This window comes from Salvelinus namaycush, chromosome 12 (genome assembly GCF_016432855.1).
Source record: "Salvelinus namaycush isolate Seneca chromosome 12, SaNama_1.0, whole genome shotgun sequence".
NCBI lineage: Eukaryota > Metazoa > Chordata > Actinopteri > Salmoniformes > Salmonidae > Salvelinus > Salvelinus namaycush.
In genome coordinates this window covers 35,641,735-35,654,639 of record NC_052318.1, presented here as the reverse complement: position 1 = coordinate 35,654,639, position 12,905 = coordinate 35,641,735, and the positions used below count along the sequence as shown (strand labels likewise).

The window sequence follows — 12,905 nt, the reverse complement described above, 5'->3', positions numbered from 1 at the left end:
CCTAAAAAATAGGAGGATTGCCCTATTGCGTAATTTAACAGTCTTTTGTCAGAAGTTTGTAGCCTAAACCACACATTATATACCCAGTTTATATAAAAACGTTTATGAAAACGAATATGTCGTTATTTCATAAATAAAACATTTGATTAACATTTTGCTCACGGATCCATACATTTTGACATATAGTCAGCAGAAATATCCTTCATGACAGATTTGCGCTCACCATTCATGAAGGCGAAAAGGAGTTCTGTCGATGGACTATAATCGTGTTTTTTCTTCCTCTTGAGAGAGTGTGCAATGATAAAAATTGTCTGTGTCCAATATGGCAAATGCGTTGCCGGAGAGAAGCGCTGCCTGTTTCACCTATGAAACTCCTCTAGTTGGCCTATCCTAACGTTTAATATTAATTTAAAGGTTATAGCCTACAAACGAGTGAAGCACCAACAAAAGTCATCAAACAACTGAACACCCCGATAGAACAGTTGAATGCTTGGTTTTAAGAATGTTTGGTTTGCTGCAAGTTTGTGTATGGACGAAGTTCGCTTCCAAAGTCCTTGAGTTCCTTTTTGCCGTCAGCCTGTGAGTTTGGCAACATTCCCTAGTGACGAAATACATTCCTTGGATTAAGGCCAGTAGGCATACATAAAGTCATTCAAAATATATCGATAGGAGTAGGCTAGACAGTCAATGTGAATATTAAATATGAAAATCATGCAATTACTTACTTAGATAGGGTTGAAATCGGGACCAACCCACGTAGCCTATAATAAAAAGGTTGGAGTTGGCTAAGTCAGTGTAGTGGACATGCAGTGGCAGAGCACAGGTCTAATTTTGCCATTATGCATGATGATACATCACTGCTCATCATGCAATGCTTGTAGCTACTAAAAATACATGGCGTTTACAACAGCCACCACCACAGGCTTACATCGCTGACACAGTTATCCAAAACAACTTTCAACCACTCTCCTTAGGCAGTAGCAGGTGAAGTTTCACTCACAAGAGCAACAAGAGCAACAGCATTAGTGCCACCTGGGATAAGAATCCATCCAACTGGAACATAACTGGTCCAACATGCTCCCTCAAAAGGTTTTTCCTAAATGCAGAGTGCATGGGCCAATATATGTCTTTCCCAAAACATAGATTGTTGTATAACAAAACATTTAATAATTCCTTATCAAACATCATAATGACTTACCTATATGAACACCCTTTGATTATGTAATGTAATAACTATGTACATTTCATCTAATGTGTCAAAAAAAACACATGTAAAGAGAAAATGAGCACACACACAACAAATATTAAAAGAACATTCTTGCACAGGTTCATTTCATTGATAGTGTAGGCCTAATAGATACACAATTCAGCACCTCCAGGCAAGGATGGTTTGGGAGTAAATAACTCTATTAAGCCCATAGAACACAAATAATGATATACCACATTAGTCCATGGGCCAGCAGAAATATTTGGCCACTTTGTGATGACAAAGGTTTGATGGTATTAAATTATTGCCCACAAGCTCCTGATCAAATATGATATATGATAGCCACTCCAAAAGAATAGCATTTTTTGTTTTTCACACTTTTATATATATTGTTGTATGGGAGTCTATGCAATAGAATGTTCGCAGGCTGATAAAGGAATGTTGAGACAAGTTGGAATGTTCACATGCTCATTGAAAATGACTGTATCAAACAACAATGAAACATTCTATTGGGTGGACCTCATGTTAAAAACCATGGGATTTGGTTATTTTTTGCCATCAGATCTAATTATTTACCTGAACTGACTCATCATTGAAACAAGAATGTTACAAATAGCAGAACTGCATATGTGTTTTACGGAAATTGGTCATACTGGGAAATAATACAAGTCAAAGAAAATACAAATCTGGTAGCATATTGGTTTGATAGGTTCCACCTGTAATAGTCTGTTCTGTAGCAATACTCAGCATGCTAAGAGGAAAGGTGTGCTCTGTCATTTGTTGAGTTGTCCCAGCAATTTAACACAAAGATTTAGGTAAACACAAATTACCTCCAAAAAGGAATATTGGTGATTATAATCTCTTCCGTCCCTGACCATCATGATTTTAAAATGATTATTTGATTAAATATATCTTGTAGCCATTAGTTCAGTGGTTGGTTGACAAATGTAATAAAAATGATGCAATTGGTGGCTAGAAAAAAATCCTGCCTTTTAGCAATTGGACCATTGCTTATGCCCTCGACAACCGTCAGCAGCCACTAACCAATACATGCAGTTCCTTAAGAAAGTATACACAACCCTTTACTTTTTCTAAATATTTTTGTGTTACAAAGTGGGATTAAAAAAATACGCTCTAAAATACGCTCTAATGTCATAGTGGAAGAAAAATTATAACATATGTAAAAAAAATATTTATAATCTAATAAAACAATAATATATCTTTATTAGGTAAGTATTCAGACCCCTGATTGAATACATGTTAGAATCACCTTTGGCAGCGATTACAGCTGTGAGTCTTTCTGGGTACGTCTCTAAGAGCTTTGCAAACCTGAATTGTAAAATATTTGTACATTATTATTTAAAAAATATTTCAAGCTCTGTCAAGTTGGTTGTTGAGCATTGCTAAACAGCTATTTTCAAGTCTTGCTATAGATGTTCAAGATGATTTAAGTCAAAATCGTAACTGGGCCACACAGGAACATTCAATGTCGTCTTGGTAAGCAACTCATATTTCGCCTTATATTTTAGGTAAATGTCCTGCTGAAAGGTGAATTTGTCTAACAGTGTCTGTTGGAAAGCAGACTGAACCAGGTTTTCCTCTAGGATTTTCACTGTTCTTAGCTGTATTTGGTTTATTTTTATCATAAAAAAAATCCCTGGTCCTTGCTGATGACAAACATACCCATAACATGATGCAGCCACCACCACGCTTGAAAATAGTGTTACGCAGTGATGTGTTGTTGTTTTGGATTTGCCCCAAACAGAATGCTTTATATTCAGGACAGATTTTTGCAGATTTACTTTAGTGTCTTATTGTAAACAGGATGCAGGTTTTGGAATATTTTTATTTTGAACAGGCATCCTTATTTTTTTTTTATTCTCATAAATCTACACACAATACCCCATAATGACAAAAAAAAAAAGAAATATTACATTTACAAAAGTATTCAGACCCTTTACTCAGTACTTTGTTGAACACCTTTGGCAATGATTACAGTCTCGAGCCTTCTTGGGTATGACACTACAAGCTTGGCACACCTGTACTCTGCAAATCCTCTCAAACTCTGTCAGGTTGGCTGGGGAGCGTCGCTGCACAGCTATTTTCACATCTCTCCAGAGATGTTAGATCAGTTTCACGTCCGGGCTCTGGCTGGGCCACTTAAGGACATTGAGACTTGTCCCAAAGCCACTCGTGCGTTGTCTTGGCTGTGTGCTTAGGGTTGTTGTCCTGTTGGAAGGTGAACCTTCGCCCTAGTCTGAGGTCCTGAGCGCTCTGGAGCAGGTTTTCATCAAGGATCTCTCTGTACTTTGCTCCGTTCATCTTTCCCTCGATCCTGACTAGTCTCCCAGTCCCTGGGAGAGGTTCTTCCATCTCCTCAGAAGAACTCTGGAGCTCTGTCAGAGTGACCATCGGGTTCTTGGTCACCTCCCTGACCAAGGCCCTTCTCCCCCGATTACTCAGTTTGGTTGTGCGGCCAGCTCTAGGAAGAGTCTTGTTCGTTCCAAACTTCTTCCATTTAAGAATGATGGATGCCACTTGTATTTTTATTTATTTTTATTTCACCTTTATTTAACCAGGTAGGCCAGTTGAGAGCAAGTTCTCATTCACAACTGCGACCTGGCCAAGATAAAGAAAAGCAGTGCGACAAAAGCAACAACACAGTTACACATGGGATAAACAAACGTACAGTCATTGACACAATAGAAAATCTGTATACAGTGTGTGCAAATGATGTAAGGAGGTAAGGCAATAAATAGGCCAATAGTGGCGAAGTAATTACAATTTAGCAATTTACACTGGCGTGATATACAGTTGAAGTCAGAAGTTTACATACACCTTAGCCAAATGCATTTAAACTCAGTTTTTCAATTACTGACATTTAACCCTAGTAAAAATTCCATGTCTTAGGTCAGTTAGGATCACCACTTTATTTTAAGAATGTGAAATGTCAGAATAATAGTAGAGAGAATGATTTCTTTCATCGCATTCCCAATGGGTCAGAAGTTTACATACACAAAATTTTGTATTTGGTAGCATTGCCTTTAAATTGTTTAACTTGGGTCAAACGTTTTGGGTAGCCTTCCACAAGCTTCCCACAATAAGTTGGGTGAATTTTGGCCCATTCCTCCTGACAGAGCTGGTGTAGCTGAGTATGGATTTTAGGCCTCCTTGCTCGCGCACACTTTTTCAGTTCTTCCCTCAAATTTTCAATGGGATTAAGATCAGTGCTTTGTGATGGCCACTCCAATACCTTGACTTTGTTGTCCTTAAGCCATTTTGCCACAACTTTGGAAGTATGCTTGGGGTCATTGTCCATATGGAAGACCCATTTGCGACCAAGCTTTAACTTCCTGACTGATGTCTTGAGATGTTGCTTCAGTATATCCACATAATTTTCCTCCCTCATGATGCCATCTATGCATCTCATGATGCCCCCACAACATGATGCTGCCACCCCCGTGCTTCACGGTTGGGATGGTTCTTCGGCTTGCAAGCATCCCTATTTTTCCTCCAAACATAACGATGGTCATTATGGCCAAACAGTTCTGTTTTTGTTTCATCAGACCAGCGAATATTTCTCCAAAAAGTACCATCTTTGTCCCCATGTGCAGTTGCAAACCGTAATCTGGCTTATTTATGAAGGTTTTGGAGCAGTGGTTTCTTCCTTGCTGAGCGGCCTATTCAGGTAATTGGCTGAATTATTTAGATTTTTGCATGATGTAAAGCGAAGAGGTACTGAGTTTGAAGGTAAGCATTGATATACATCCACAGGTACACCTCCAACTGACTCAAATTATGTTAATTAGCCTATCAGAAGCTTCTAAAGCCATGACATCATTTTCTTGTATTTTCTAAGCTGTTTAAAGGCACAGTCAACTTAGTGTATGTGAACTTCTGACCCACTGGAATTGTGATTAAGTGAAATAATCTGTCTGTAAACAATTGTTGGAAAAATTAGTACGCAAGTATAAACACCATGGTACCACGCAGCCGTCATTCCGCTCAAGAAGGAGACAGAAGGAGATCTCCTAAAGATGAACGTACTTTGGTGCGAAAAGTGCAAATCAATCCCAGAACAATAGCAAAGGACCTTGTGAAAATGCTGGAGGAAAAAGGTACAAAAGTATCTATATCTACAGTAAAACTTGTCCTATATCGACATAACCTGAAAGGCTGCTCAGCAAGGAAGAAGCCACTGCTTCAAAACCGCCATAAAAAAAGCCTGACTACGGTTTGCAACTGCACATGGTGACAAAGATCGTACTTTTTAGAGAAATGTCCTCTGGTCTGAAACAAAAATAGAACTGTTGGCCATAACGACCATCGATATGTTTGGAGGAAAAGGGGGACGCTTGCAAGCTGAAGAACACCATCCCAACCGTGAAGCACGGGGCCGCAGCATCATGTTGTGGGGTGCAAAATGGCGTAAGGACAACAAAGTCAAGGTATTCAAGTGGCCATCACAAAGCCCTGACCTCAATCCTCTAAAACATTTTTGGGCAGAACTGAAAAAGCGTGTGCGAGCAAGGAGGCCTACAAACCTGACTCAGTTACACCAGCTCTGTCAGGAGGAATGGGCCAAAATTCACCCAACTTATTGTGGGAATCTTGTGGAAGGCTACCTGGAACGTTTGACCCAAGTTAAACAATTTAAAGGCAATGCTACCAAATACTAATTGAGTGTATGCAAACTTCTGACCGACTGGGAATGTGATGAAAGAAATAAAAGCTGAAATAAATCATTCTCTCTACTATTATTCTGACATTTCACATTCTTAAAATAAAGTGGTGATCTTAACTGACCTAAGACAGGGAATATTTACTACGATTAAATGTCAGGAATTGTGAAAAACTGAGTTTAAATGCATTTGGCTAATTTGGCCAACTTCAATTGTATAACTGACATACTTAGGCCATAATTTTGGGTTGGGTTTCCTTGTTGTAATACACATTTTAAGCCATTATTGGTCTTATTACACCAATTATTTATTCAGTTATGGACATGCAAAATCAATGCAGTTCCTTCCCATTGAAATTAATGGTGGCTTGAAAATAGGTTGTTGGGACTGATTATTGACAAAAATCTATGACAACTCTATATAGTTAAAAGTTCTTGGGTCTCCCAAATGGGTCTCCTTGTTCTGTAAAATTTGGTGTATTTAACAGGGTACCATGTGATAATAGAGCACATCCCAATACTGCCCACAATGGCGCGATATACCCCAAAATGCATGCATGTATGACCTTTGACACCCCAAGGTGGGCCCATAGATGTCATTACCATTCCAGTTGTTTCATACCTTAATGTGTTGCATTATGAAGTTCTTAACTTATCAAATAGCTTTAGCTTGAGAAAAGTGTTCCCTGATAATACAAAATTACATTTCATACCCTGATCCTGTTGACCCTACTAACCGCATCAGGGTCATAACATATAATGCAGTCATAGCCACATTTATCTACCTCCGATAAATATATTTTTTTATTTTAATTTAACTAGGTAAGTCAGTTAAGAACAAATTCTTATTTTCAATGACAGCCAAGGAACAGTGGGTTAACTGCCTTGTACAGGGACAGAACGATAGATTTCTTTACCTTGTCAGCTCGAGGATTCAATCTTGCAACTTTTCGGTTACTAGTCCAACGCTCTAACCACTAGGCTACCTGCCGCCCCGGCATTACATTTTGGAATGGCTATCATTCCAGAATATAATCCACAGACATGGACCTTAATGAAAACCATCATTAGACTTTGCCACCCCAAAGTGGACAAGTATGTGAAATTTAGCCCTCTGGTCAATGCACTACATAGGGTATTTTTAAATAGCAAACTGAGTTCATTGTCGAAATTCTGAATATTTAAACAAGTACTAAAATATGTATCATCATATTTATCAACTCCATTAACTTTCTATACAACATCACAACCCCACCCATCCATAGACACGGGAAGTAATTTTGGGGTAGGGGGAGGGGGAGGGCTGGACAAATCTTTTTTCCCATGCTTCGCTGCAGATGGCTATATCGGTTCGCTAATACAGGACTATTAAAGGCCCAGTATTATCTTTTTTTAAAAATTAATATTTGTTATTTATTTTCAGATTTTTCAGGGGGTGTTGCAGCACCCTCAGCACCCCTACTTCCCGCAGCTATGCACCCATCTATTCTAGGCTAGGTCAAAATCTCTAATGATCTTTCTGATTATTTGTCCTATGTATGTACTGTATAAGGATAATGAAACCTTAAACTAACATATTTCTCAACATGCTCACAACCAGCCATTGGATACAAATTATATATTTTTTTAAATGGCATGTCAAGTTATAGACAAATACTCTATGGACAATTATATTTATTATCTACAATTATTTCTATTCAGCAATTCAAAAATAACAGTTTTGAAATGTGTATCTTGTAGTTTTTGCTATTGGATTAAATGGAAGTTAAAATGCCTAAATGATGAGCCTATCATTATCTGAATATTGGGAGCTAAACTAAATGTTCTTATGGTGTTTCAAGGTAAAGGTTGATTTTGCCTGAATGACTCAGGGGTGAAAGATGTTTGAATGCACAATCAAAAGATTCTGAACATGGACATTACATGTGTTATCAGTTTAGAGTTTTGGACTTAGAGTTTAGAAAATATATCATTTACATCTGAACATTTTGCAAAAGTGATTGAAAGAAAAACTGTCATTAGATAATATTGCTCCAGTTTATACCTAAACTGACTGTTCAAATATGTATAGTCCTCCACAATTTCTTGCCTGAGAGGTAAGAACAGGGAGTTCTATTATGTGCAAAATATAAAATATGCAGGCAATAACCCAACAGGGAGTACTGATTAAATCAGTGAATAAAGAAGAGCTTTCATCTATGAATTACAATTATATGATTGAAAAACTATTAAAAGAATCATATTTTGTTTCTCCAGCTGAGTCCATGGACTATCCAGACCCCCCTGAAACATACACAATATAACCAGCTACAATGCATGCACTATAATTTGTAATTAATTATGTGATTGACTTCAAATAACAATATTTCATCATGTCTGCTGTATGATGTCCACAGCTTTGTCCCGACACCATGTGTGTCACGCTCTGACCTTAGAGATCCTTTTTATGTCTCTATTTTGGTTTGGTCAGAGCGTGAGTTGGGGTGGGCATTCTATGTTTTGTGTTTCTATGATTTTCTATGTTTTGTCCGGGTATGGTTCTCAATCAGGGACAGCTGTCTATCGTTGTCTCTGATTGGGAACCATACTTAGGTAGCTCTTTTTTCCACCTGTGTTTGTGGGAAGTTGACTTTGTTTAGGGCACATAGCCTTTGAGCTTCACGGTTTGTTTTTGTAATGTTTATTGTTTTGTTCGGCGTCATTTTGATTTATTAAAGAAAATGTACGCTCACCACGCTGCACCTTGGTCCAGTTCCTTCAACAGCCGTGACAATATGTAGTATTTGTTTAATGAGATGTTCTGAATTTTGTGCCGGTACATGTACATTCTTTTCCATTTAAAAGTCCTCTTTTCACAAAAGTCCCCTTTTCATATACTGTGAATAATTCAAATCAACTGTGGTATTCTCACACAAGTCATTGAAAAATACCATCCCACGCACAGTATACTAGCTCCTGTATCATTCCATGTATTATGTTCTAAAAGGCTATATACACGGTTGATGTTCTTTGTCAATTTAACCCAGTAAGTACACATGGATTATGGTATTGATTCTGGTAAGTATTGGTAAATATGGATAATTATATAAAAATGGTATTTGATAGTGGTGGGTATCTCAAAATATAGCGCATCATGGTAATTGGTGAATAGAGTATAGCTAGCTAAAGTTCAAACGGTTCGGCTGATAATATGAAAAGAAGAGCAAAGGCTAAAGGAGAAATATTACCATATTTATTGTCTATAGGAAACTCAATCATTCTCTTAGGACGAAGTGGCCAGGGAAAAAGAGTGAGATGGTAATACATTTAAAATGTTAAGAAATTAAAATGGTGTCATCATCCTAATCAAAATGTATTTAAATCTTGAGGTGCAATCAATTAAAATATATCCTCACAGGAAGATAATCCATCTTGAATATACTACTTGAATATATGGACCGAATAATGACGACTCAAACTTCTTTGAAAATATTTGTAATAATTGTGTTAGTCTCCAAGATATAAATAATTATATTGTAATGGTAGGGGACTACAACACAGTATTAAGTACATCTATAGACTGTAAAGGTAATCATACTACCAACTATCACCCTCAGGTGCTCAAAATGATCGCAAATATTATGAACACATTGGAACTAGTTGATATATGAACGCTTAAAAACCCGGACCTTGTAAGATATACTTCAAGGGCCTCCCGAGTGGCACAGTGGTCTAAGGCACTGCATGGCAGTGCTAGCGGTGCCACTAGAGATTCTGGGTTCGAGTCCAGGCTCTGTCACAGCTGGTCGTGACCGGGAGACCCATGGGGCGATGCACAATTAGCCCAGTGTCGTCCGGGTTAGGTGAGGGTTTGGCCGGCAGGGATATCCTTGTCCTATTGCACACTAGCGTCTCCTGTGGTGGGCTGGGCGTAGTGCACGCTGACACGGTCGCCAGGTGTACGGTGTTTCCTCCGACACATTGGTGTGGCTGGCTTCCGGCTTAAGTGTGCATTGTGTCAAGAAGCATTGCGGCTTGGCTTGGTTGTGTTATGTTTCAGAGGACGCATGGCTCTCGACCTTTGCCTCTCCCGAGTCTGGATGAAAGTTGCAGTGATGAAACAAGACTGTTACTACCAATTGGATACCATGAAATTGGGGAGAAAAGGGGGTAAGAAAATTATTTAAAAAAGAAAAAGCTAGTCAGATCGATTATTTTCTGGTATCTTTTTCTATTGTGCTGAAAATTTTAAAGTATTGATGGAAGATCAAATGTGATCGGACAATCAGCGTATAGTGTAACTATGACAGATTTTTCACGAGGACGGGGATATTGGATATTGACTGACAGTATATTCTTAACAAAAACAAAATAATTTTTTCTTGCAAAATATAGGTTCAGCGGATCCACTTATCGTATGGGATGCTTCTAAGTGTGTCTTTACAGGCCATTCAATTACATTTTCATCCAAAAAACAAATCAAATCAAATTGTATTTGTCACATGCGCTGAATTTAACACACCTTACAGTGAAATGCTTACTTACAAGCCCTTAACCAACAATGCAATTTTAAGAAAATCCCCTGAAAAAGTAAGAGATAAGAATAACAAATAATTAAAGAGCAGCATTAAATTACAATACCGGAACTATATACAGGGATTACCGGTACAGAGCCAATGTGTCAATGTGTGGGGGACACCGCACCGCAGTTACAGTTGAAGTCAGAAATTTACATACACTTAGGTTGGAGTCATTAAAACTCGTTTTTCAACCACTCCACAAATTTCTTGTCAACAAACAAGACCTCAGAAAAAATGGAGACCTCAACAAGTCTGGTTCATCCTTGGGAGCAATTTCCAAATGCCTGAAGGTATCACGTTCATCTGTACAAACAATAGTACGCAAGTATAAACACCATGGGATCACTCAGCCATCATACCGCTCAGAAAGGAGACGTGTTCTGTCTCCTAAAGATGAACGTACTTTGGTGCGAAAAGTGCAAATCAATCCCAGAACAACAGCAAAGGACCTTGTGAAGATGCTGGAGGAAACAGGTACAAAAGTATCTATATCCACAGTAAAAAAAGTCATATATCGACATAACCTACATAACCGCTCAGCAAGGAAGAAGCCACTGCTCCATTACCGCTATAAAAAAAGCCAGATTACGGTTTGCAACTGCACATGGGGACAAAGATGGTACTTTTTGGAGAAATGTCCTCTGGTCTGATGAAACAAAAACAGAACTGTTTGGCCATAATGACCATCGTTATGTTTGGAGGAAAAAGAGGGAGGCTTGCAAGCTGAAGAACACCGTCCCAACCGTGAAGCACGGGGGTGGCAGCATCATGTTGTGGGGTTGCTTTGCTGCAGGAGGGATTGGTGCACATCACAAAATAGATGGCATCATGAGGTAGGAAAATGATGTGGATATATTGAAGCAACATCTCAAGACATCAGTCAGGAAGTTAAAGCTTGGTTGCAAATGGGTCTTCCATATGGACAATGACCCCAAGCATACTTACAAAGTTGTGGCAAAATGGCTTAAGGACAACAAAGTCAAGGTGTTGGAGTGGCCATCACAAAGCCCTGACCTCAATTTTGTGGGCAGAACTGAAAAAGCGTGTGCGAGCAAGGAGGCCTACAAACCTGACTCAGTTACACCAGCTCTCTCAGGAGGAATGGGCCAAAATTCACCCAACTTATTGTGGGAAGCTTGTGGAAGACTACCCGAAACGTTTGACCCAAGTTAAACAATTTAAAGGCAACGCTACCAAATACTAATTGAGTGTATGTAAACTTCTTACTCACTGGGAATGTGATGAAAGAAATAAAAGCTGAAATAAATAATTATCTCTACTATTATTCTGACATTTCACATTCTTAAAATAAAGTAGTGATGTATGTACAGTTGAAGTCGGAAGTTTACATACACCTTAGCCAAACACATTTAAACTCAGTTTTTCACAATTCCTGACATTAATCCTAGTAAAAATTCCCTGTCTTAGGTCAGTTAGGACCTCCACTTTATTTTAAGAATGTGAAGCAGGAGCCGAGGAACAGTACAAAGACCCAATCTCTTAAAAAGTCTTCAATGTCGTGATGCACAAATAGGGGTCAAATGTATTGCTCATAGAATTAAAAAGTTATTCATGTTTGATTTCAAGGTTGGTTCTCTTTGGGTGTGGCATATTGATTGGAATTACCCTTGTTGATCAGGAGGTGTTGCACCCGTTGTCCTCGTTAGTCAGAAGGTATTTCACCTGTGCTGGCACAGCTGATATTTAAGGGCTGCTGGCCTTGTGCTTCTGTTGGAAAAAGAGATGTTGAAAGAGGTACACTTCTGTTTAGCTTTTCCGTTTTAGGTTGTTGAACAGAGCCTTTACATTTGTGTTTTCCCTTGTTTGAGATTTCTCCACTTTTGTTTTCACTCCCTATCCTAAATTGGTGTGCTTTTTTATGTTGTCTGATATCAGGCAAATTCAGTGGGTATCCATGGTGTGGATCTTTTAAGACCCAACTGGAGTTGCTTGGCCAGCACTCAGTAGAACCCCTCCATGGATGCCTTTAATAACCCATTTTAAAACCCCAGCTGTTATGTTTTGGTTGTCAGTGGCTCATTTGCTTGTCGCTCAAGTCACTTCGAAGCAGTGGAAAGTTGCAGAGTAAATAAAGCCATGGACTTTGAAGTGAAAATATTTAAGGGAAACCCCAATTGGGAAGTACTAGACCGATGTACCAAGGCATCCACATTGTTAAGCATTTTGACATCAGTATAGCACCTTCCCAGTCAAAAGCAATAGAGTAGCTTGAGGCTGTTTTGGTGGAGGGGAAGGTGGAAGGGAATCCTGTCAAAGAGTGAGGCTGATGAAAAGGTTGCTACGGGCAGTGGGGTGAGTCCCGTAGACCTGCAACTGCGGGAGGTAAAACTAAATGCAAAATGATAACATAAATGCAACTCAAGCATAAGGAAAGAGTGTGGGGACAGATTGGAGCAACATAAATTAGAGCTTGATCTGGCCATTAGTTTAATTTAAA

General features: G+C 38.8%; 1 protein-coding gene across 2 annotated transcripts in view; it reads right to left on the bottom strand.

Moving 5' to 3' along the window:
• LOC120057177 (androgen receptor-like) overlaps positions 1–529 on the bottom strand; it is a 65,692-nt gene extending 65,163 nt beyond the window's left edge. For both annotated transcript variants that reach the window (XM_039005652.1, XM_039005653.1), the window contains exon 1: positions 224–529. The gene's annotated coding sequence lies outside the window, so the exon portion shown is untranslated. The remainder of the gene's footprint in view (positions 1–223) is intronic.
• Positions 530–12,905: the final 12,376 nt, after the last annotated feature.